General features: G+C 41.6%; 1 long non-coding RNA gene across 1 annotated transcript in view; it reads right to left on the bottom strand.

Annotated features, from left to right (window-relative positions):
* Positions 1–499: 499 nt before the first annotated feature.
* Positions 500–26,527, bottom strand: part of LOC143976120 (uncharacterized) — a 43,696-nt gene continuing 17,668 nt past the window's right edge. The window contains exons 2-3 of the long non-coding RNA XR_013272521.1: positions 24,267–24,507; positions 500–811 (exon numbers count right to left, since the gene is read on the bottom strand). This is a non-coding gene — a long non-coding RNA (uncharacterized LOC143976120). The remainder of the gene's footprint in view (positions 812–24,266; positions 24,508–26,527) is intronic.

Genomic DNA, 26,527 nt, shown 5'->3' with positions numbered 1-26,527 from the left:
ATGGTGATATACATTGATGAGCTTACCGGAAGCTGTGTTCTCCGACACTCACCTGTTGTGGTGACAATTTGTCCAACTTCAACGATCTCTCCTTCCTGATCCTCCTCCTCCTCCTCCTGCTCCTCTGCTTTTGGTTTTGGAATTTCGCCTTCTTTGGGAGGGGTGTTGTCCCTGGTGTCCTCATACTCATTCCGAGTCTTCTCTCCCCTATGAGAGTGTAAAAAAAGAATAATTAGCATACAGAGGGCATAAATAGGAATATGAAACATTGCTTGGAAGTGTTGTACAATTTTTTTTGGCCGAGTTCCAAGGTGAGAACATTATTGTGTACACTTTGTTAAGCTGGAATACTTACCTGCAGAACGATGTTTCTTACGAATGAATGAAACCATGAACTTGAAAGTGGCCATTTTAAAATGTACAACATGAAATCAAAGCACATGGAGCATGTATGCAAGCAAGAATTATCATATGAACACACGACAAATACTTACTTTTTTCAAGAACACGCTTGATCCTTATGTACTGCTCGTGCTCCCTCAGTTTCAGGTCTGACCAGAGTTTTCTCAGTTGATCCATGGACACCCCAAAATTCTTATGAAGACTCTTCACAACTTTATTCATGATCTTGGCCTTTCTGATATTTGAGTTTGGGTAAGGTCCATACTTCCCATCATAGTCGGCCCTGTTCAATATGTCCACCATCTCCAACATCTCTCCAAAAGACATATTTGAGGCCTTAAATCTTCTCTTCCTGTATTGGGACGTTTCAGGCTCTGGGCTTTCCTCACCCTCCTCCTCGTTAGTGGAACTGTGATTGACAAATGATTGGTTCACTAACCTTTTGGCAAAAACAACATTGTAATAATGTGCTGACTTTATTTGCCTGATCTCACTAACATTTACCATATTTTATGGAAGTTACAGCTGCATGTCTCAATTTTCTTTTAGCATTTACTATTTTCAGACCCATGAACACATTTCGGCACAGAAATGCAGGCAAATCTAGACTGGCCAATGAATATTAATATAATATACTTCTTACATAGGCTATTTTGATCAATGAAACCACCAAGCCACCAACTCATGTACCCCTTTGTTATTACTTGCCGTGGTTATTGCAACTCCCTTCTCATAGGCTTACCTCTATCCCTCTCTGCCAATCCCTCCACAAGCTTTTGATTGCCCAAGAAATAAAATTTAAAATACTAACTGCAACATATAAAGCCATTTTGTTAGGGTCTTCAGATAGTGAGTCTGACTTAGTGGAAGGGGACCTCTCTTACGGCTCTGGTTCTAGTCTCTCTGGAATGGGAACAGGGAGACCGCAGCGCAGCGGGGTAGGAGAGTCCAGCCAGGTGCAGCAGCAGATGCTAGGTAGATGAGGATCCTCTGGAGCAGGAGCTCTCTGTAGCAAGAAGGCAGCTGGGAGAAGGCCACGGACCGTGGAATCAGGATGGATGGATCTCTGGATGAAGAGGTAGCAGACACAGAAGCAAGCAGGAGCCAGCAGAGGAATCAGGTAACAAGCAGAGGTTCGGCAACAAGAATCAGTCCAAGAAGGGTCAAACAAGCCGGGGTCGGAGCAGGAGAGATCAGCAAGGTCAGACGGAGCCGGGTCAGGTATCAGATAGGGTTCGGGCAGAATAGCAGGTAACTTCGGGTACAAGCTGCAGACGAGACAGCACAGAGCCCCTGCAGCTGTGCCTTTAAAAAGGGCCACTGGCGCCAACCGTGCTAACGCTCGCCCGTGCGTGCGTGTACCGCGCGCACATACGAACGACGTGCACCTGCGCGCGTCGGAAGACGCTCGTGCCCACGATGACCCGCGGCACGAACGCGCGTGCGCGTACGGAGAGCCGATCGCACGGAACGGGCGGATTCCTGACACATTTACTACTCTGCACCAAGCTACATCACCATTCCTGTCTCAGTATACCACCCAAAACTCTCCTCTTCACTCCTCCCAAGACCAACTGTTTTCTAGCTCCTTTGTCTCCTTGTCAGGGTCTGTATTTGAACACAGAACCTCTGCTGTATCCAGCCATATCTCTTCTAGCTGAGCCACCTGGAATGCTGGACAGTTCCCTGGACAATTCCTTGAATGATACTGTCTTGAACATTGTTTGTCTTGAACCCTGAACTCTTTGCTCCTCCCATGAACTTCCTGATTTAAGCCATGTCTCTCCATTTCCTGTTTGCCAGATTATTGTGCTCTCTCCAGCCAGTATCTCGCTCCTGCCTTCCCTGGTGCTGACCATATTTTTCTACCACTTGTTATCAACCCTTGGCTTGTTTCTCGACTATGCTTCTGCCTGATTCCAACCTGCAACTACTCGTTAGAAACCTTTGGCTTGTTTACTGACTACACTTCTGTTTGATCTCTACCTGCTTATCTGCTACTGGGCCCCAGCTTGCTGACCTCCTAGTGGGGTGATCCTGGTGCTTACAAGTAGCAAAATCCATCTCCACCATCAGGAACTCTGATGAACACTGGTTAATACTTAGACTCTGCACCTCAAATGAGCCCGCGCCATTCACCAGGTTGACTGCCCTTGTACCTCTCCCGCTGGTTGGTGGTAGTTTTGCTAGTGCTATAACAACTGGTCTTCGAGCCTGACTGCTGATCGTGACACTCCTCTTCCCATCCTAATCTTAAGAACTTCTCCAAGGTCTCTCCCATCCTCTGGAATGCTCTGCCCAAATCTGTCTGGCTATCTCCTGCTCTGTCCACTTTAGGTGATCCCTGAAAACGTATCTCTTCAGGGATACCTATCCTGCCTTCACTTAACAACTGAATCTTTTATTTCTGCCATCAGCTAATCCCCCAGTATTTGCCTCTTGTTCCATTTCCTCTACCCTATTAGATTGTAAGCTCTCGGGAGCAAGGCCCTCCTAACCCTACTGTATTGAAATGTATTGTAACTGTACTGTCTTACTATATAACAGAAAGCATTGCATAAATCCTGTATTATAATACCAATAATATTAATAATATCAGTAATAATATGCATCCTAGTGCTAGTTCACAGTCCCAGACTGAAAGTACTGAACTACCTGTGCTAGAATAATGCTAGTGCAACCAACTTCTTTGTGATTTCTTCTCCCATAGATAATAAAAATCAACATCAGTGTTTTGCTTGATACGCTTCAAATCCATCTGGTGAATTGTAGACACTTCTAGCAAAGTTAAAATAACTGTTAATGTAACAGTAAAGGAAGTGCTACATCTGAAAATATATATTTATGTTAATGTTCCATATTTTGACATCAAAGAAACAGCTGTTTGCTAGAGAAACGATGCCACAGACAGCCATGCTGCGAGATGCTGATATATTCGGTGTGAAAGCACTGGCAGGGGCGTGCCAAAGGATTACAATTTCTGGCCATGACTTGATTTAGTTTCATATAAATAAGTCAATGGAAACGTACAGACTTGGATTTACGCAAATAGCCGAATGTTTCACTTGTCAAGTTTTATATCTCAGAAATAATACATGTTCGCGCAGCCATTTCCAGCACATGGTTGCCCAGTGCCCTGTGATTCCCTTGGCAGGTAGAGATGCTGCCAGTCAAGCTAAATCGATACATGTGCCCAATTTTTGAGCTGTGTTTGAATTAGTTTCATCAAGCTAACCATCTGGCTCGTATCCCTCCTTCCCAAGCCCTCAAACAATTACAGGTTTTGAATCAATCATTTTCAAACAAGCTGTATGCAGCAAATACATGAATCTCTGAACATTTCGGCGAGAACAACAAACTGTACACTTCATTCAATAATATTAATGCTGCTAGGGACAGTCTGTCAGAAATATTCTTCAGTTTTGGCATCTTATTCCTGCCTCTCTGTCCCTTAGAAAGCAAGTAATTAACAGGACAAATGATGGTAGAGAATAGCTTGCTTTGCTTGGGATACATGCGACCCATCACTGCGTCTGTTTCCTGACATTACATGATAAATTTGCATCCTCCTACCATTTTTATAGTGGTGAAATTGCTGTCTAAATTGTCTCAATTAATATAACTTACCTCTTCAGGGAGCCCATTATAAATATTTAAGCTAATAAAAGAGATGTGAATTGGAAGCTATAAGATAACTTTGCATCATATGCTTGTGCGGGTTATAAATGCAAAAAGGCTGTGCCGTTAAAGAGTAATCGCTGTTATTCTGCCTTTCAGCTAAACTATATCATGCTTTAAATGTTTGACTTTTTTTTTTCCTTAAAAAATCATCTGAATTAGATTCCTGTGGGTAGTGAAAATGTTGGTCCCAAAACTATTCATTTTCAGTAGCTCGAGGATGTATTTGAAAACAGGGCTACTCTCAATGTATTCTTCAAGCTAAAACAATTTATATTAAATATGAAAAATAGCTACCTTCCAGCTATTTAAACTTTAGTTTCACCAAAGTTTACAGAATGCAGGAATGTTTGTATTGCTCTAAATAAAAAAAAAAACAGATTGAAATGTGTAAACAATAAAAGATTTATGGATGCTGAGCAGAGCCTGATTAACATCACAGTAGCCCGCAGGCATACAACCTTTGGAGCACTTATTCCAGCCTTGTGTACTCTGCACACCACTTTCTCACACACGTTCTTGCTTTGCTAGCCCTGCAAAAAGAATAATGAAGAAGAATAATGCAGCACTTTGAAAACATACGTTATTTTTTATTTCCCCCTGGTGATGGATGTAAAATGTTTAATATGATAACTGTGCATTTTCCACTTATCCTCTGCTGCTGTCAGGCACAATCATACTGAGCCTGCTGGTTTATTTAGCTCTAGTCCAATACCTACCTGAAGTTTGAATTTAAAACTATTTGCAATTAAAGATAAAGTTCCAAAATCCGGTCAAGATGGACTCTATGTACACCAAATAAACACAAGCAATGTAAAGGCTTTCTCATGAGTGTAGTAGTCCTTGCCATCCCTCTGAAAAGTATTCTGAAGTTGTTTACTTTCAAAAGAATTTGACAGGCGGCAAGGAGAACATATGTCACCACCTTGCCTCCTTTCGTAACCCTGAAAATGCTGAATTACCATATTGCAACTATGTGTTACAGGGGCGCTTGCAGCATGGCCCCATACTGGTAAATGGGTCACATTCAGCCGAATGCATGTTGTGGCATGTGTACAGCCACGAGTGGCTGCCTACCCTTCCTTAAGTGGGTGGTCAGCGGACCACAAAACCAGAAATCAACCTCCTGCTTTTACTGCCCAATGGTCACCCATGAGTAAAAACCTTATAGTCTAAAACCAGTGCATGACATGCTTTTAAACACCTACTGTAGTGTAAACACTGATTGTTTAATGTTGCTGTAAATCTGATAACACTTGCACAGGTAAGTCCTCGTTTACTGGTGGCTAATAAAACAACATGTCCTATACAGTGTGTTTTTCACAAAGCAGAAGTTTTTAAAGTGGAGCTAAACTTTAAAAATAAAGAAATGATAGGAGGCAGAGATTTTTGGCAGAATGGCATGCAAAGCCTTTTCTGCCAAAATAACTTCTTCTCTTACACCATGTTTTTTATTTTATTTTCTGTGTACACTGTGTAGTGCATGTGCAATGCAATGTACACTCCCAGCTCTTTATCAGAATCTGTAAATGAAGCCTGGTGCTGAGGACAATGTGGTACTGAAGACAATGTAACACCTGTGCACACATGCCGGAGTCCCATCATAATTGACTGTGAACCTGAAAGCAGAACTTGGAAGCAGCAGCACAGGAGATGGTGGTGGCCGGGGACAGAGCTTGGATGTACCATAAGGGTATGCTTGTAAGCCAAGTGTACCATAATGTAGAAGTTTGCTGTGGCCTTGTTAAGCCAGCCATAGATTAATCGAAATTTGGTGGGAGGAACCGGCTAAATTTCAATTAATCTATGGACAGGTTGGTTGTACAGAAGTCAATGTCTCTATCAACTTCTATACAACCAGCCTGTGGGCATTTTTTTTGCCCGGTCAATGCCGTCGGCTATAGCCAGCAACACTAATCATTGTATTCTAGGGATGGGGAGGCTGCTCTCCAACAGAACGCAATAGCACTGTACGAGCGATTCACTGGTTGAATGAAAAAAAAATGTATATGGACTGTCATTCTGTGTACTAGGCTTAAGATTTAGTACAACCTAATAACATTTCTATAGACCCCATCCTGAGTTGTTAGCCTCAGTCAGGAAAAGAAGAGGGAACTCATGCCTGGTAAACGTACCATATATCCCCTGGCCTTCTATGCAAAGCAGGATGGGGCTCTTTAACATTTGTTCATGATTATCTTAACCGGGAATATTCAACACATAGTTTACATTAGCGGCAGCCATTAAAAAATGTAGAGTCGTGACTCACACTGTGTGGTACCACATCCAAATGTTTACAAAAAGAAGAGGAAGGATTAAAGGACTTTAAAGGTACCACTATCATCCCAAGTTGGAAAAAGAAGTGCTCATAAATGTATAAAAATTCACATGTTATTTAGACACATATATAAAAAAAATTATTATAAAAACATAATGAAGTATGTACATGCTAACAAGATACGTATCCCTCCCCTATGTATATAGAAAACACAGACAAGTTATACAGAAAAACATGTGAAATTGTCCCATAAACCAATCACTAGTCAAGTTAAAGAATATATATATATATATATATATATATATATATATATATATATATATATATATATATATAGGGGTCTTGCATATGTAAAGGGCCAGCTGCGTTCACTGTATCAACGCCAATGGATCACTACGCATTTCACCAACAGCTTCTTCGGGAGATCCTATTGGCACTGGGAGTTATACCATACCATAATTGGCACCTAATTACAAATATTTAAATGTATACAGTTATCTCATTCACAGATGCATTTTATATCGAGCACTAAACATGTTTCAACAAAGCAATAAATCTGCTATTTATACCTAGGCATATATGGTACATACCATGGTCAGAACATTAGGCATGGAGAGCTTTATCCACCACACGGGAGGGGAGAAAGAGATGCGCTGCCAGCTGAGAAAAGAGGTTCGGTGTATTGTAGCCAAACAACAGGGGCCCGCCCAGGGACAAATCTATACAAATACATGAATAGATCGAAAATCACTTAGATTCATTACCCTGTCCCACAGGAAAACATTTACCCGTGAGAGGAATAAGGGTCATTGAGGCCATCAAAAAATGTGCTTTTTTTTGCACTTTATTTTGCATAGCACAATAATTTTGCAGGATAATATTTGTTGCTGATATTGGTACAGATATTTGCATATTTGCACCATCACATATGTTGCGCTGGTGTTTGCATAATTGCACACTTTTTCTGGGGGTTGTTATATATTCAGGTGACTATAATATTTATTTATTTTTACTTTTTTTCTATTCTTTTTATTTAAATTTTTTTGCACACTTTTTTTGTCCTAGCATGGATTTGCATTTGTTTTAACTATCTTTAATGTAGTAAAATAGCATAAATGATCTAGACACCTGAGGTAAAAAAAAATGGTAGGCTGGACCCAACAGCAAAAGGGTTAAAAGAGGAGAAAAGGTAATATGTATGAAATATTTGGATATCTTAAGATGTCAGAAAGTCAGTTCCCTTTTAATGTGTTGTTATTTTAAGGTGAGTTTACGCTGGATGTGTTCGTGGGCTTTGATAAGTGGACCTAATTTAGTTATGAGTACTTAAAAAAACACATTATATGAAAAGTGAGTACGTTTATGTGGTGTGTTTTAGTTTGCTTAAAGTAAGAGCAGTTAAAAATCATCTTTCAGGGAAAGAAATATCTCTGTAAATTATTTCCCTTTAATGACCAGTGAGGATACAGGAATATTAGTACCATCCGTGCGATTTGTAATTATTTGTATATTCAAATTTGATGATTGGAATATTTTAGAATATTTTAGTACATCTTTAAATGTTTTCCATTGCTTATATATGGGGGAAGAAATTTAGCAAACTGTGAATTAGAACTGTGAATTGCTATATTGAGGAAATTTTTGATACCTGGAAAATTTATTGTAACCATAAAAGTTCATTAACTACTGATTTTGGCTGTACCAAAGTAAAAAAAAACATTGTTAATCACTTCAGCCCTGGAAGATTTTACCCCCTTCCTGACCAGAGCACTTTTTCCGATTAAGCACTCCGTCGCTTTAGCTGACAATTACGACGTTGCACCTAAACAAAATTGACGTCCTTTTTTTCCCACAAATAGAGCTTTCTTTTGGTGGTATTTGCGTTTTTATTTTTTACGCTATAAACAAAAAAAGAGCGACAATTTTGAAAACAACGTAATATTATTATTTCAGGGGATTCCCGAAATCTGACTTGTATCTTAGGCAGACTTCTGGGATAATTGATGACCCAATCACACAAACAGATCACATAACACCTCCAGGTAGCCATATTGCATATCATTTTCAGAAAATTACAGAGCTGCAGATTGAAAATGAAAGGTATTTTTTTAATGAAATTCAATTACAATATGACTTGTGTCACAATTGTATACGCTATATTATTTTTACTTTTTTTGCTATTTTTTTTCCCAAGAAAGTGGAGTTACCCTTTAAGTGTTTGCATTAAATAATAAAATGTTGAATTTTGAATTACAACATTTTCTCACTGACACATGAAGAACCAGTTGAAGAACTGTAATTGTCTTTAGATGGATAAATGTGTAGTGGGGCATTTTCTGGCATGTAGCAATTAAAGTGGTTGTAAAGCCTCAAGGTTTTTCCCCTTCATGCATTCTATGCATGAAGGTGAAAAACCTTCTGTGCTGCGGCTCCCCCAGAGCCCCCCTTTTTCTTACCTGAGCTCAATCCAATCCAGAGATGTGCATGAGTGCAGCGGCTCCAGCCATTGTCTATCTCCTCATTGGACAGATTGATAGCAGCAGGAGCCATTTGCGCCCGCTGGTGTCAATAAAGTCCAGTAACACTGGAGCAGGGGGGCAGGCCAAGTAACGCGGATTGTGTCAATGGACGCAGCAGTGGGACTCAAGAGGGAGCCCGCATGGGTGCCCCAGGGAAAGCAGTCTTCTGTGGGGGCACCCAATGACAAGGAGGGGCCTGGAGCACCATCGGGGCACCCCAGAAGAAGAAGATTGGGGGTTCTCTGTGCAAAACAATGTTCGGCAGGTTTGTTATTTTTATTTATTTTTTAAGCTAGGGTTTACAACCTCTTTAAAGACACCAGGGTCTATTAAAAACCATAATACACTTTTTTTCCCCAAAGTATTACATGTAGCACCCTCTTAGTGTGGGATGCTAGACAAATTTCATTTTTGGCTCCTCCTATAGTCAAGGGAGCAGTGATTGTTTGCTTTGGACTGTTCAGGGTTTTACAGGCTTAGAATTTGAATGTATACCTCTTGATTCTAAAAGTAGTTTCCAGAATATAGGGCTGGGAGAGTCAACTGACCAATCTGAATATTTATCATACCCAATCTCTGGGGAGATGATAAAAAGTCTGGAGCCCTGGAAAGATGCTTCTTTCCTCATAAAGGATAGTTCCAGAGCCTCTGAGGCTGCTGCCCCTGAGGCAGCCTCTGGACTGTGTAGCTGTTCTCTGAGGTCTCAGTTGTGGCAGAGCTGAGGCCCTGCAATGATCTTCCAGAAATGAAGGCTATAGAACTGTGTCTGGAGGAAGCTGGAACTTGTGCAGCTGTCCTGGGGATCTGTAAGTACTTACTCTGAATTGTAATTCTCAGGCGACTGTGTGCTTTTGGGATGTAAGTGCCGGAGGTAGCTGTGGACTCAGGGTTTCAGAATACTGAGCCTAAAGAAGAGTGTCCTCTGTTACTGTGGAGCTTTTTGGAGTATCCCATGCCCTAACCCGACTCCTGTTTAAGTTTCAAACAATACATTGCAAAAAGACATCCCCTAGACTGAGTTAATGCCATTAGAGATATTATAAGTACTGCATATGAGAAGTTTTATCCAACCAACATCTTCCTTGAAACAAAGTCTACCTTTTCTAGAATGAATTTGCAGATAATGCAGATAATCAGATGCAAAGCTATATCCCCTAGAAGATGGAAGCCAGCCAGAGGATTGCCAATAAAAGTCCCTAAATTGTATTCATAATGCATCTGAAGCAGGGTCCAGCGTGCAGGTAATACCCAAAGTGTGGGATTCCTGCTACCACTAACGCTCAGCCCAGGAAGGGAGAAGAGGATGTGCAGACCTCCCCTTCCTCTTATGCCCCTCCAGAACCTCTGGCCCCTTCCTCCTGGTGCCAAAATGATGTCACCAGTTTGGGTCAGAAGCCCAGATGGACACTTCATATTGCACCCCAAAGCTGGTTTAACAAAACATTGCACACTGTAACTGCAAACAATGCAGAAATATCAAATCTATTATAGAAAGGGAGCAAAGCTATGTCTGTAATTTAAACCAGAATATATCATATTGTAGCTTGCAGCTTATAAATCCATTTGCATTCTGACTTTATTAACAAATTGATACTAAAAAGATCTACACTTTTTGGTATTTTGATGGGATCCAAGGCCAAAAAAAAATTGTCATGGGTGGATCATATCCATCACAATGGGCAAAATGACATGCAATTTTAGAGTGTAAGTCTCTATCTTTTATCTCTCACATGGTCATAAATCTTAGTTTTATGTAAAATATATTACATGAACATTGCATCAAATATATCACATTTATTGTAGAGCAATTTACAAAATGCTTCAGAGAAAATTACATTTATTTGTATTTCTATGGACATAAAGGTTTCGCAGCATTGACTGCAGTGGCCACATCAAAATATTCCTTTAATAGAGGGTAGAAAAACATGTTTGTTTGAATCATAATGACTGTACATCAGGACATCAGTGCCAGTCTAAATGTAATCTGTGGGCGGTCACTGAGAAATTGCTCTAATGTTCTGCCTCCTTTCAGTAAATGCCAGTCTAAATTTAATCTGTGGACTGTAACTAAGATATTGTCGTAATGTTCCATCGCCTTTCAATAAATGCAAGCATTTAGTCAGTATACATTTGATAACATTATTTTGATGATTAAATCTCGTAAATCAGTCTAATTGTAGGATTATAAGTGTTTTTACATTTAAGCTTTAGATCCTCCCTGTCTTTTTATTTTGACCTCATACACACTTTTACAAGGGATGGATAATATTCACAGTTGATCATATGATCATATCCCTCCTTAATCTCCTCTTCTCGAGAGAGAATAAATTCAGTTCCTCTAATCTTTCCTCATAGCTAAGCTCCTCCATGCCACTTATCAGTTTGGTTGCACTTCTCTGCACTTTCTCCAGTTCCCTGATATCCTTTTTTAGACCTGGTGCCCAAAACTGAACTGCATATTCCAGATGAGGTCTTACTAATGATTTGTACAGGAACATAATGATTTCTCTCTCTCTCTCTGGAGTCCATACCCCTCTTAATACAAGAAAGGACTTTGCTCGCTTTGGAAACCGAAACTTGACATTGCATGCTATTATTGAGCTTTTGATCTACCACAACCCCCAGATCCTTCACCACTATGGATTCCCCCAGTTGTACTCCCCCTAGTATGTATGATGCATGCATATGCCTAGCCTCCAAGGGCATACTTTACATTTATCAACATTGAACCTCATTTGCCACTTAGTTGCCCAATTCGATTAAATTGGAGACACCCTGGAAGGATGCTAATCCACTGTGTAGCGGCCACAACCTTTGCTGTGCGTTCTTGACTTGTTGGGCTTACCAGTTACCTTCTCTAGGCCTGCTCTTCCACGTCTAGGGGTTCCCAGGGTTGATACCCAATGACTTGAACACTGACACAGATGAAGTCCTCTTTAAAGGGTTTTATTTTGCAATAATAACTTTCAAGCAACACAGTCTCTTAGGGAACAGCGGGCACGGGTGAAGAACTCAGGCACCTTGAACTGCAGATCTAGCAAAGTCTCTACTTCCACCCAGAGAGTAGCCACTCGCAGCTGGTTACTTCAAGGCTGAACAGATCTCTAGCCAGAGATCATGGCAGTCAGCATGTTGACTCAAAACTTGAACAATCCTATGAATGTGGACAAGTTGTAACTAAGGGTGAACAGGAACCTTTTCCTCGGTACCTGGAACGTTTCCCATCTCCTCAATGGTACTAAAAAAGCGTGAATTCATCAATGTCCTTCCCAACTCAGTAACCAGGCACTTCCCAGGATGTCACTTGCTGGCCCTCCTCCGAAGAGTCCTTCCCCGGTCACTTCCACAAGCTGTGGTGCCTCTCCAAGCCAAGAGCACACCCAGACATCTTGAATCCTCCCTCAGTTACTGTGCTTCGGACCAGCCGGGTCCGAGACTCAGGAATAGACGGATCCCTACTCCAGACTGGATGGGTCTATTAGGGGCCTTCCACAGAGACATGTTGTGGGGTGTCGAACACCCCATGTCCGGGACTCCTCATGGGGCTACCCCGGTCCTGGAACCAGAACAGACCACACAGGTCTCATGAACTCCTCTCCCTAAACACGTGACCCACACCTCTTAAGTACCCCTTCCCAGACTCCTCAGCGGGCCCCAGCACTCCCACTGATTGGTTCTGAGAAGGCTGATACCTAAACATCCAACCAGACCTGGTTATGGCCTGTCATGTGCACCTCACCGTTCACATAACCAGGCAGAACTTCCAAACACAGCCTGGCCAGACTGGTGTCAATGCCCACCTACACAATTAATCCTTAGAACCCCTACTGTTCTGAGGCAAAAACTAAATTTACATGCGTATGAGATTTTGTCCAAAATGTCATCCGCTACAACTGCATGGCTCATTGTCATCTGCAAAGACATAAATGGTACTTTTAATCCCAGACCCTATATCATTTATAAAGATATTAAAAAGTAAGGGTCCCAACACCAAACCTTGGGGTACACCACTGTAATAACCTCAGACCATTCAGAGTAGGAATCATTAACCACTACTCTCTGAATTCAGTTTTTTAGCCAGTTTTCTATCCATTTACAAATTGATCTTTCCAGGCCTGTAGACTTTACCTTACACATTAACCTTGTGTGGGGAACTGTGTAAAACGCTTTTGCAAAATCCAAGTATACCAAGTCCACAGCCACCCCTCTGTCCAAGGTTTTACTTACATAAAAAGAAAGAACTCATCATGTGGTCTTTTATTAACCAGTTCCCAACTGGCTCATGCGGAAATACTGTGGCACAATGGCTCTCTTGGGTGAAACCCCATATGGGTACATCCTTTCCTTTTAGAGCTGCCAGAAGGTGCGCACGCTGTTGTGAACGAAAGCCAGAATTGGGATTTGTGTGTGTAAATACACAAATCCCTGTTCTCTCAGGGGAGAGGAGACATATCGTGTGTTCCTACTAAGTAGGAATAACGATATGTCTCCTCCCCCAGTCAGTCCTATCCCCATACAGTTAGAGCACATCCAGGGAACACACATTTACCCCTTTATCGCCCCCTAGTGTTAACCCCTAGCACTTTTATAGGACTAATAGCTATACAATTGTCAATTGTCCCCAAAAATGTGTAAAAAGTGTCCGATCTGTCCGTCGCAATGTCGCAGTACTTCTAAGACCCCTTTCACACTGGGGCATTTTTTAGGCGTTTTTCAGCCGCTTTAGCGTTAAAAAAGCACCTGTAAAGCACTTGAAAGAAGCCTCACCTGCAATCCCAATGCGAAAGCCAGAGTGCTTTCAAACTGAGATCCCTTTCACACTGGGGCGTTTTTCAGGCGCTTTAGCTTAAAAAAAAGTGCCTGTAAAGCACCTGAAAGAAGCCGCAACTGCAATCCCAATGTGAAAGCCCGAGTGCTTTCACAATGAAGCGCTGCGCTGGCAGGGCGTCAAAAAAAGTCCTGCAAGCAGCTTCTTTGCAGCGCTTTTGGAGTGGTGAATACACCGCTCCTAAAGCGCCCCTTCCCATTGAAATCAATGGGAAGCGCCTGAAAAGCGCCTGAAAAATGCCTGCAAATCGCTTTTGGCAGCGGCGCTTTGTGGGAGCTTTTAACCCTTTATTTGGCCACTAGCAGGGGTTAAAAGCGCCCCATCCAAGGAAATCCATGTTTTCTTCCAGGTCTTCACTGCAAAGCCTTCTCTGTTTGGTCGGCACAGGGCCTGTCCCTCTTCTCCTCCCTATGCGACCCACATACGGGAAGTCCGCTTCCCTTTCAAAAAGTGGTGGACTCATTCTCAATCCCCTCCTCTCACTTTTTTCATTACCGACAGTGCATCAGTTATATCACCCAAACTTGCAGGGAGGGCTCCCGACGATTTCAAACCAGCTTTCTGGATCAGCTGATTCAAAATGAAGGCTTCAAGATCTCAGATATATATAAACCTCTTCTGCAACGGTCGAAGACGTCTGCCTCCTCTACCTCCATTGCTAACTGGACCTCGACCTTCCCGGACACTGATCTTGTCTATAAGATTCTACACGGTCTTAATACGGTTATACGCCTGACGCCAAATGAAACTTGGAGGGAGACTCAGCTTAAGATTGCCCACAGGGCCTACATCCCCTTCCTGTCTCCTAAATCCAAATGTGATTGAGCCTCCTGCCCTCACTGCCACCAATCAAAGCCGCCACTCTCTCATCGCTTTTGGTCCTGCCCTGTAATATCCACCTTCTGGGACCAAGTCTTGGCCTTCATATTTGACATTACCTTGCTGAAAGTCCCTAAGGAACCCCTACTTCTCATTTTTGGTTACTGGGACCCCATTCTGTTACCATGGTCTATCTCTACAGACGCTAGACCCTCTCCAGGGTCACCCCCAAGGCGAGCTACAGTGGACTGGATCCTGTTATGTTTACTTGTGGCCCGTCGCCTCATTTTACGTTTCTGGCTGCAGCCGTCTGGCCCCCCAGCCTCCCATCTGCACAAGGATCTTCTATCCCTTCTCCACACAGAGAGACTTATGACAGATTTCTCCCATGCTAAACAAAAAGCAGCATACCTCGCCAGATGGCAGATGTACATGAACGCCACCATGTCTCACCACGACCAACGCGCATTGGACCAACTCTCTTTCATCTATGATGATTCGCTCCACTCCTGATACCGCATCGTGACTATTCTGCGTAGGCCGACTCTCATTCATTTACTCTCCTCCTCACCAGGATCCTTTTGTGGACAATACCAATGCACCACCCCCCCCCCTCCCTCCCCAGGTCCCCCCAAATTTGTTTTTGTTTTTGCTTGCCTCCCCTTCTTTTTCTCCTCTTCTTTCTTCTTTTATTATTATTACTATGTTATTATACTGATTTGAAATTACAGCTAGGCATTTGGCCCTTAGAGAGCCGGATTTGTCGTCTATTCTACCTGAGGTTCAAAACAGTCGCTGATCCATCCAGTCTGGTCATTATTATCCTCGGTTTTTCATATTTCTACTGTCTTTGTTCACTCCTATGTCCTCGGTTCTTATTCACCCCAGGGATCCACATGCATGTATGCCTCTTATGCTCTGATTGTGCCTTGTTACGATTCTCTGTATTGTTTTCTATTTTCCCTAATAAAAATTATTTAAAAAAAAAAAAAAAGCGCCCCACTAGTGCTCGAAAAGCACTGGTAAAGCGCTGCTAGTTTAAGCGGCGCTTTACAAGCATTTTTCGGATGCTGGCAGTGTGAAAGGGCTCTTAAAGCACTTGGGCTTTCACATTGGGATTGCAGATGAAGCTTCTTTCAAACGCTTTACAGACGCTTTTTTTTAATGCTAAAGCCCCTGAAAAATGCTTTAAAAATGCCCCAGTGTGAAAGGGGTCTAAAAATTGCAGATCACCACCATTACTAGTAAAAGATAAATAAATAATAAAAATGCCATAAATAATTCCCATAGTTTGTAGACACTATAACTTTTGCGCAAATCAATATAAGCTTATGGCGCGTTTTTTTACCAAAAATATGTAGAATATACATTGGCCTAAACTGATTTTTTTTAAATTTTGGGGATATTTATTATAGCAAAAAGTAAAAAATATTGTTTTGTTTTTTTAAATGTCGCTCTTTTTTTGTTTACAGTGCAAAAAATAAAAACAGCAGATGTGGTCAAATACCACCAAAAGAAATCTCTATTTGTGGAATAAAAAGGACGCACATTTTGTTTGGGTACAGCATTGCATAACCCCGCAATTGTCAGTTAAAGCAACGCAGTACCAAATTGTAAAAAGTGCTCTGGTCAGGAAGGGAGTAAAATCTTCCATGGCTGAAGTGGTAAAACTCTCCAGTATCTTCCTGATTATAGAAGTTAAACTAACAGGTCTATAGTTACTTGATAAAGATTTGTATCCCTTTTTAAAAGTGGGCACTACATTGGCCCTACGCCAATCCAGTAGTACCATTCCAATCATTAACAAGTCCCTAAAAAGGAGAAACAATGGCTTTGAAATGACAGACCTCAATTCTTTTAGGATCATTGGGTGGATGCCATCTGGTCCAGATGCTTTATTCACCTTTGTTCTGTGTAAATATTTCTGGACCATATCACTTTTGAGCCATTGTGGATCGTTTGGGGCTGGGCCAATACCACCCCCATTATGGAAATGAGCTCCCCCATGCTCCTTTGTATACACAGAGCTTAAAAAAGTATTTAATAAATTATCCTTTTTTTTGTGTCAGAGTCATCCACTCTAGATAATTTTTTTACAGGGCCTACATGCTCAGACTTGACCTTTTTACTATTAATATATTTGAAGATTTTTTGGGGGTTTGTCCTACTATCTTTTGAAATCTGTAATTTGTATAGAATTTTTGCATCCTTGATTTCCTATTTACATATTCTGTTTTATTCTTTGTAGCATTTCAATGATTATAGTGTTCCTTCATTTTTATATTTTTTAAAAGTTATTTTCTTATTATTTATAGCCATTTTAACTTTAGGCGTGAGCCACATGGGTTTTCTTTTTAGCCTTTTAAACTTATTGCCCATGGGAATATACTTTGCAGTGAGTTGGTATACTGTCTTTTTGAAGAATTCCCATTCCTGTTCTTTGTCCATTGATGCCAAGTCCCATTGATCCCAGTCTAATTCTGGAGAGCAGCCCTCATCCTTGGAAAATTTGTTCTCTTAAAGTGTTTTCATCTTTCCCGTATGTGTTTGTTGCTTACAGCTAACATTAAATGAAATCATGTTATGGTCACTGCTACCCAGATGTTCTTTTATATGAATACTGGTAATAAGCATGGATAATGCATGGTTTGAGATTACCTGATCAAGCAGAGATTCATGCCTAGTTGGGGGTCTCAATAAACTGGACCATAAAATTGTCTTGTAATAGGTTTATAAATGGTTGCATGTCCCAGCAGTGCAATTACTCAAGTCAATTTCTGGGTAGTTAAAATCCCCCACTGTTATTACGGTTTGCAAGCAGACCAGTAATGAAGGGTCCAGGGATTAACATCAATCAATACTTGAATAGATTGCAGTCAGTCAAACAAGCGGCAGGCAAAAGAAAGGGGGGGGAGTCTCACTCATTTCAATTGAAAGTATAGTTTGGTTTAAGTGGAAGGTAGAACATCAACTGGGGGATCATTGATTAAAGCGGAGTCCTGCCGGGGTAAAAAAAATTAAAAGTCAGCAGCTACAAATACTGTAGCTTCTGACTTTAAATATAAGTACACTTACCTGTTCTGGGAGTCCACAATGTCAGCACACGAAGCCGACCCATCCCTCAGCTCCGGGTGCAGGCTTCGGCATCATTACTAAGGGAAACAGGAAGTGAAGTCTTATGGCTTTACTGCCTGTTTCCTACTACGCATACGCGAGTCAAGGTGCACTTTTCTGAATGGTCCCTGCTGTCTTCTGGGACCTGTGTGTCTCCCAGAAGGCAGCAGGGGAAAGTGGAGGGGGCGGACATTACGTACATTGTGCATACATTGTGCAGCGATCTTTCAACCGGAAGTGGGAGCAGATACCTGGATTTTACAGGTATCTGCTCCCCCTGAAAAGTGCCAAATGTGGCACCAAAGGGGGGAGCAATCCAATCAGTGGAATTTCCATTTCTGGGTGTAACTCCACTTTGAGACTCTGAGTTGATACCACTGAGTATATTGAAAGAATTTCATTATGGATCGTTGAGTTTCCCCTGGCAAGATTTGAAAGAAAGATTCTTATACCTCAAAGAATTTTTTAACCTGTAATTCTTTATGCAAAGAGGCCTCCATCCATTACATGCAAAAAAATTATGATAATTTATCTATAAACAAACAGATGGTAGGGGGTACCGGTTATATCTATTTATGCAGGATAGCTTTCTGTGCTACAGGGGATTTGATAATAAGGAGTTTTTTTTGCAGCCCCTTGAAGTTTTATTACGTGGGATATTGAGTAGGCCAAAAAGAGTCGGGGCTAGAAGTAAGAAATTTACTAAGTATGTGGTAGCACAATGTACTACAGAGTTCCAAAAACATAAAATCCTGCCCAGAAAGCATGCAACAGGTCCACATCTAAATGTCCATGTTTAGGCAACAAGAAGAGGAGATAAGGACCAGCAGGAGTGATGTGGACATATAAAGTAAAATTATGAAAAAGCCAAAGCACCATTTCACAGTACATTGTACAGTACATTGTAGACAAAAATGTGTCCGAATTTAATTTGTTTTGGTCCGAATATAAATTCGGACACATTTTTGGTTATTCGGAGATTCGGATGTATCTGAATCTCCAAATGAAATAGTAAAGGATTTGGTTAAAATTAGTTTGATTTTGTTTCGTATATTTGTTTTCTAACGAATTCCACATTTTCGGAACAATTGGAATTTGGATCAGTCAAAAAATGATCAATGATTCAAATTCTGTATGAAGAATAGCTGGTTGTTAAGGAGCGGGCCGGGAAACCGGACGCCGCATCTCTAACAATCGATGACTCATCAGCAGTTCCCCCCACTGACAGTTGAAATGTAAACAAAAGAATGCTTGCAATAAAAAAGTCTGAAAAAAAATGCCAAAATGTCACCCCAAACTTCCAAAATCCATACCAGCATGCAGCCTGGCAGGTCAGGAAAGGGGGGAATGAATCAGGGAGTGCTCCCCCCCCCAAACCAAACCAGGCCACATGCCCTCAACATGTTGATGGGGACAAGTCCTCTTCCACACAACCCTGGCCAGTGGTCATGGGGGTCTGTGGGCTTATCAGTATCTGGAAGCCCCCTTTAACCAGGGGCCCCAGACGCTGGCAGTGAGTAAAGACACAACACTAGTTTTTGACTATAAATTTTTTTTTTAAATGTCCCCCAAAGTAGATCGTATTTCAATCAGAACACCCGCCGCACCGCCGGACCCGAAAGAAGAAAAAAAAGAAAGCCTGGTCTTGTGGAAGGATCCTGCCATCTGCCTGCTCCACCATCTGACAGTTCTTAAATAGGTAAGGGGCGAGGTCACCGAGCGACGTCTCCAGATGGCCCTGCCCCCTCTTGACATCATCGACCAGGGCATGCTGGATCGAAAATGTCCCAAGAGGGTGTGGGTCACCCGATTACATATGACAAAATCTATGCAAATTACTATGAGACCAAATGGGATAATCTCCAAAAAAAATAATACTTATTTCTGACGACTTTGTTGGGGCCCTTACGGTGGTGCACTAATGGTGGTGTTAGGTGGCTTCTGGCTTCTTCCAGTTTAGGAGGGTGGAAGAATGAGGATGGCTTTGGTGGAATTAACTTGCAGAAAGGCTTAATTGGTAGTGAAAATAACATGCAACAAGTTCATAGAAAAGGTAAAGTGGTTTTAAGTTAATGGAAAAATCCTGTATAGGTGGTATGGCAATGTGTAAAGAACGAGAGTGCAAACTGTATCAGGCTAAAGGCCCAGTTCCTGTTGTGCAATGTGCGTAGTGGGTTGACAACCCTCTCATTGATCCTGTGCTTCATCTGTGGATGCCAGCGGCAGATGGGTTCCTAATGGACTGATGGCTTGATTTTCCGGTAAACCTGTTCTGTACTGCTGGAGATGCAGAAGACTACCAGCGAACCAGCCCTGTAGTGCTGGAGATACTAGTGCTTAGGCCACGCTGGCCCTGAATGCTCCATGAACTCAGCACTCTAGCCTTGACATCTGCTTCCTTCCTTGAGCTCAAACCAAGTGTCTCAAGGCTCCCCAAGCAGCTGTAATGCAGTGCCGCCTTTAACGAAACTACACCTCCCATAGTCTCTCTTAACAGCATCCTTTACCAAAGCATGGAGTTGACCAATCAGGTGAGAATAGAAGAAGGCACATAAAGGGACATAATGAATGGGCATGTCTGGACTTGTTGTCCCACTAGAAGAGTTCCAAGGAGTCCTTTGTGGCCTTATTGTCCTTAAAGGGTTCCTTTGCTAGCACTTGGCTACATGTATTGGAGTTCCTATCCCGGTGTGCGACCCAAGCCTTGCTATTGTTTACCCGGAAGTGACGTTTTGTGTATCCCAGCAGCCTCTATGCATTTTGCAAATACAACTGCGTCATCAGGAAGCTCACGCTGCAGTTACACAAGAAGTTACAGAAACACTTTTTTCCTTTTGGGATAAAAGTTTTACATAAGAATATAAAAGCTGATCATTGTAAGCACCCCAATCACCTGTCATCCTTTACTAAGTGGTTTGTCTCAACACTCTCATTGCACTATTATTAATACATTTGTAGGAGAGCATGCTCTGTTACAAAACAACAGACTTACTGGCAGGGTCACCAGGTGAAAATAAAGGAAGGAAAGCCTAAAAAGAAAACTAATAAATGTTTGTTTTTGGGTTTAATACCATACTAAGCCAGCCATGTTCCAGGATACAATTTTGAGCAAAACAGCTTGATGGAAACTAGAAGGAAAAAGAAGAGAAAGGCTGTGGTGTGTAGTAAAATAAAGCCAGTGAGAGCTGCAGAAAGAGTTCATGGGTGCCAGTGGTACTGAGCTGCACAAGTAGCAAAGTTCAGTGAGGGCTTCAGTGAAGTTTAACAAGCAGCGGTCCCAGTCATTGTAGTCAGAGAGCTCTATGGTAAGAAGACAATAGCCAACACACTGTATTCCTTCAAGGGTAGCGAAGGGATAGCGATCACCCATGTGGTGGGGTCTACTGCACCTATGCACATGGAGGTACTGTATACTTCGTACAGAGTATGCTAATCGATACCCAGGCTTGAAGAGGACTGCGATCATGTGAATAATCAACAATTTCACAGTTCAGAGGTGAGTGTAACATTGTAGTGCAGAGTTTCTCTGACAGGTGATTTGTTCCATATTGCTGTACACTGTTCATGAATGTTTCCATCAGGAGGGGTTGCTGAGCTTACAACCTCCCCACTAGTCCAGCATCCTCGGCTACCTAACTCCCAGTAACAGAATAAGGTCCCACCAAACCCATAGTGGGACCCCATGCATTCGCATTAACTCTTTCCTTCCCATACTTCGTGATCAGGCCTTAGACGCTAGTCTGCTCTCGGAAACCAGGGGAGATGGACTGCTAGGGAGAAAGCCAGACATCGACCCCCTAACTACTGGAGGACCTGTCAGCTACCCATATACCATGCCTAATGACTGATTGCTGTAGCTGTTCTTCCTTTCAGTTACCAATCGCAACTATCTCCTCTTCCTTGCCTTGCTGAGTTAACCCTCCGTAGTAATGTTACTCATACCCCATAGTGCTTGCACAGACCCATGTTCTTCAGGATACGCCAGAACCCACCATGCACAAATATGCATATGCAAATGCATAAATAACAGACCAGGCTCAAAGTGGTTGAAACAACTCTACTGTTGGAACTTTAACGAAACTAAATTACAGGCAAAAGTCTAAAACTAACTGCAGCTGCTCCAGCATACCTCTGTAGGTAGTCCATAAACTGAAAGTGCAGAGAGGCATTGTCAATGATAAAGGTATCCTGACAAGTCAGCATTCCCTGGAGCAGACAACAGGTCTCAGCAAACCTCTTCTTCTTCTGTAGCTTTAGAACCCTTTAGTCTTTAGGCCCCTGGAGATCCAGACTCCTCTAGTGTTTATAACACACTGGAAGGCTGCAACCCAATTTGCCCACAAACCAAGCCCAAGGAAGGCAGCCCATTAAAGTGTAAGTCCATGCAAAAATCTAAATTCCTTGCTATCTATAGAGACCAGGAATCTAACACTAACCTCTATATCCCTGTAAAGAAAAAAATAATATACATACCTTTTTGGAAGCCGATCTGACCTGCTCTGACCGCATTCCACGCTGAGCTGTCAGCCGTGGCTTCACTGTAGAGGCGGTGCAGAGGAGACAGAGGGCAACGGAAGCCCCATAGTAAGTCGGGTGACGTCACTTCCCTGTCATTTTACAGCCATTGTCCTTATATTCTTTTGCAGAGCTTCAGGTGCTGGAGATCAGGTCGGAGCGGGTCAGATCGGCTTCCAAAAAGGTAGTTATACTCATCTTTTCTTTACAGGGATAGAGAGGTTAGTGTTAGATCCATGGTGTTTATAGATGCAGGGATTTTAGATTTTGCATGGACTTCCACTTTAACCCCTTCACCATGACTTGGGCAGCCAAAGCTAACTAACTAGCTCAATGTAGACAACCTGCCTACAAGCAAGTTCACTGGCAGTGTGGATTGTGCACTCCAAATGGATGCTGGTAGCTGGGGAGAGATGTGACTCGGGGGAAAGAGCGATCCGACGGGGCTGTCACAAAATGAGTTTCTGACGAGTGCAGGGGAATCTGCAGGTGTGCGGTATCCCAGTGACAATATATGGGATCTTTCAGACTGTGGCGAGCCTGGTAGAAATCCAGCCATCTTTTCCGGCTGCGTCCTGGAAGTTTTAATTTCTACGTTTTTTTATATCAAGCTTTTTTCCTGTATAAATAATGTTTAAAAAAAATACATATTGGCATGTGTAATCTTATGGCACCTTAAACGCTTCCATGACTGTTTTAATTATTTGAATATGAACTTTAAGTATTGTGAATTTTATTGTATGCATTGCCTTTTGTATCAATATTAACAAACCTAGCTGCCTATAACCTTGATGCTGCAATATTTATTTGAATTTATACATGTTAAAGCTGAATCTGAAACAACAGAACAGCAGACCTGAATTTTGAATACTATCATTAATATTGTATTTTACATCTGGGAAGGCATGTTAATTTTTAATTTTTGATAAACTGGAGTGTGTCTGAACCATATATTGTGTTGCACATGTTCCTGCACTGCTGTTTCCTGTGCGTTCTTAAGGTGGACATTATCCTGTACATACTGCCATAGTCACTATGTGCCATAATCCTCATGGTGTGCTCTATTCAATCTACATGATGTGCTCGGTGCAGTAAGAGAAAACATAAGTGAAATGATTATTTTAAATATAAAAGACTCTCTATGTTAGATTTTCTTTCACCTTAATTTAGTAAAGAAAAACAGTTTTATATAAAATCTGTTTATACTGTATGTTCTTACACTGACACCTGTTTGATAAGGTATTTCACCAGTTTAAATCATAAATTATCTGTAAGTACCACAAACTGAAAATGCAATTTAAAGGATAAGTTCACAATTCAGAGCATGTTACACGGTACATGTTACATGTTTAACATGCTCCAGACCTGCCCCCTGCATCCCCTTCCTGTGACAGTGGGCGGGGAATCTTCTCCCCGAACATGTTGTCCCATTTTGATTATTTATTTATTTCTGTATATGGATGATAACACTGTAATTATTTAAAAAAAAATCCTAACTTATATATAGCTGTTGAAGGGAAACATAAGCAGGAAGAGCTTCTAGTCCTCCGCTGTTGGCCATTGTCACATATTCGAAATAAAACAACAACAAAAAAGCCTTTGGAATGCAGAGTAAAATAGATAACTAATATCAATAAACTGTTTTAAATTTAAATTAAAAAATTATTATTCTTTGGCAATAACATGAATATGAGGTAAGTTAAGTCTTCATTAATTTGCATGTAATATCCCTTCCCCATTGTATTTAGCTGGTTAGTGGGCATGGAGGAGGAGAGAGAGAGTGGGCTTTCATTTACCACATGCATGACTCTATAGTCACATGGGCTGCTCAGATGGGATAGGGAGGAACTGCTCAGCATAAAAACTCACTAAAAACTGAGCATGTGCAGAGCTGCCACAACAGCTGCAAAATCGTTAGCTGAATTGGGGACATGGACAGAAGGTCGAGATAGAGAACAGCAGGATCAACCAGGTTTTTTACAGAATACAGAAAACAAATCTCATAGTGAACCAGTGAATATGAACAGCATGTAATACACCATTTATTGATAGTTTTTCATGATGTGGGTTTACTAACAACTTAATTAATTTTTTATATTCAAAGCAAACTCACCAGATCACCTTGAAAAACACCCCCTCGTTTTTCCAGCCACAGTCATTTTGATTAAGGGCAGATGATTTATGTAGCATTTACTTCCTGAAAGTCATCTGCCCTCAGTTCAGGCATGCAGGCAGCAGAGGATGCTTAGCCAAGAAAATATATTCTTCCCTCCTCCAGATGAAAGAAAAAATGTTTATGAAGACTGCTGGGAAGTATTACATCAGTTTGACCTAGGCCAGAAACTAGGAAGCAACTGTAGAAATGTAAAAAAAAAGTTTAAAATAAGTATATATCATATACCATCATAACTATTTACTAAGGCTAACATCATTAGGATTAAAAATAGCTAATGCTGATTAACCCCCTCCCACCCATGCTATAGCCAAAAAACAGCCACAGCGTGGGCCTTAATTGCCAGGAGTCCATGTACATCCTCCTGAGAATGTGCCGCCTGCGTGCCCCCTGCCACTTGATCAGCTGTCATCCAATGATGTAAACAGAAGATCGCAAATGTTTTTTTTTCCTCACGCTAACCGCTAACCACTAAATAAAAGCAGATTACCGGCTTCTGTCAGAGGGACATTAGTCCTGATCACGGTGGGTCACTACTTCTATGCAGTGCCCACCAGTGCCGCTTCATCAGTTCCCACCAGTGCCACCTATCAGTGCCAATCAGTGCAAACCTATCAGTGCAGCCTCATCAGCGCACATCAATGAAGGAGAAAAATTACCTGTTTTAAACATTTTATAACAAGCTACAAAACTTTTTTTTCAAAACTTTCTGTCATTTTTAGTTTTTTTAGTTTTTTTAGCAAAAAAGACAGCAGTGATTAAAAAACACCAAAAGGAAGCTCTATTTGTGTGAAAAAATTACAGCGCTGAAAGCTGAAATTTGGCCTGGGCAGGAAGGGGTATAAGTGCCCAGTAAGCAAGTGGTTACTCGCGGGGGACCTGTGAAACAATAAAAATTAAACATTGTTTTAAATATCATGCATGGGGGGTCTCCTTAGTCTGCCTGTAAAGTATCACATCTTTCCAATGTTTATTACAGTACTGCAGCAAAATTATATTTCTAAAGGAAAAAATTTAAGTTAAAAATTGCAATATAGATTAAAAAAACATTGAAAAAAATGGCGTGGGAGCCCCCTCCCCCAAAATCCATACCAGGCCCTCCAGGTCTGGTATGGATTATAGGGGAACCCCATGCCAAGATGTAAAAAAAGATGTAAAAAAAAAATGGTGTGGGGTCCCCTTCAAATCCATACCAGACGCTTATCTAAGCATGCAACCTGGCAGGTCAGGATAGGGGGGCAAGCAAGCGCCCCACCCCCCTCCTGAACTATACCAGGCCACATGCCCTCAACATGGGGAGAACATGGGGAGGATGTGAAGGCCATACAATGGTTTAACAGAACAGGTTCCACTCAGAACAGACCTCGCCATGGTCGACCAAAGAAGTTGAGTGCACATGCTCAGCATCATATCCAGAGGTTGTCTTTGCGAAATAGACATATGAGTGCTGCCAGCATTACTGCAGAGGTTGAAGGGGTGGGGGAGGGGTCGTAGGGATGGGGTGTGTTGAGTTATTTTGAGGGGACAGCAAATTTACACTGTTATACAAGCTGTACACTCACTACTTTACATTGTAGCAAAGTGTCATTTCTGTAGTGTTGTCACATGAAAAATTATAATAAAATATTTACAAAATATGAGGGGTGTACTCCCTTTTGTGAGATAATGTGTGTGTACATATATATATATATATATATATATATATATATATATGTGTGTGTGTAGTAGCTCTTACCCCCGAAGGAGCAGCTGATTAAATTTGGGCTTATCGTTATCTTCTTGACCTCATATGCGCCTAGGGGTTTCTCGAGGTAGATGGCCCAAAGAACTGTAGAGACTGACACTGGATCCACCTTCGGGATTTTTATTTGTAAAATGGTAGACAAAACACAGTCTCTCAATAAAGGATAGTGGGAATAGGTAGGAAGTTCAGGTACTCTTGGAACTGCATAATTCTCTCACCATAGCATCCAGAGAATAGCCCTTAGCAACTGGATATCACAGCCATCGAAATAAATCTCTCAGCAGATTTAGCAACCGATAGATGGTTCAGATAGAGAAAAGTCTCTGCCACAGACTTGGTTGTAGAACTTGTAAATGCAAAGTCTCTGCTACAGACTTGGTTGTAGAACTGAAGGATATTTGAAGTTAGAGAACCCTCGTACGGTACCAGTATCTTACAGCCGGTCCGGTGATACCAT

Source organism: Lithobates pipiens, unplaced genomic scaffold (genome assembly GCF_037356315.1).
Source record: "Lithobates pipiens isolate NorthernLeopardFrog02 unplaced genomic scaffold, aLitPip1_a1.2 Scaffold_13, whole genome shotgun sequence".
Lineage (NCBI taxonomy): Eukaryota > Metazoa > Chordata > Amphibia > Anura > Ranidae > Lithobates > Lithobates pipiens.
The sequence above is the reverse complement of the archived record's forward strand: the minus strand, read 5'-3'. Positions and strand labels throughout refer to the sequence as shown.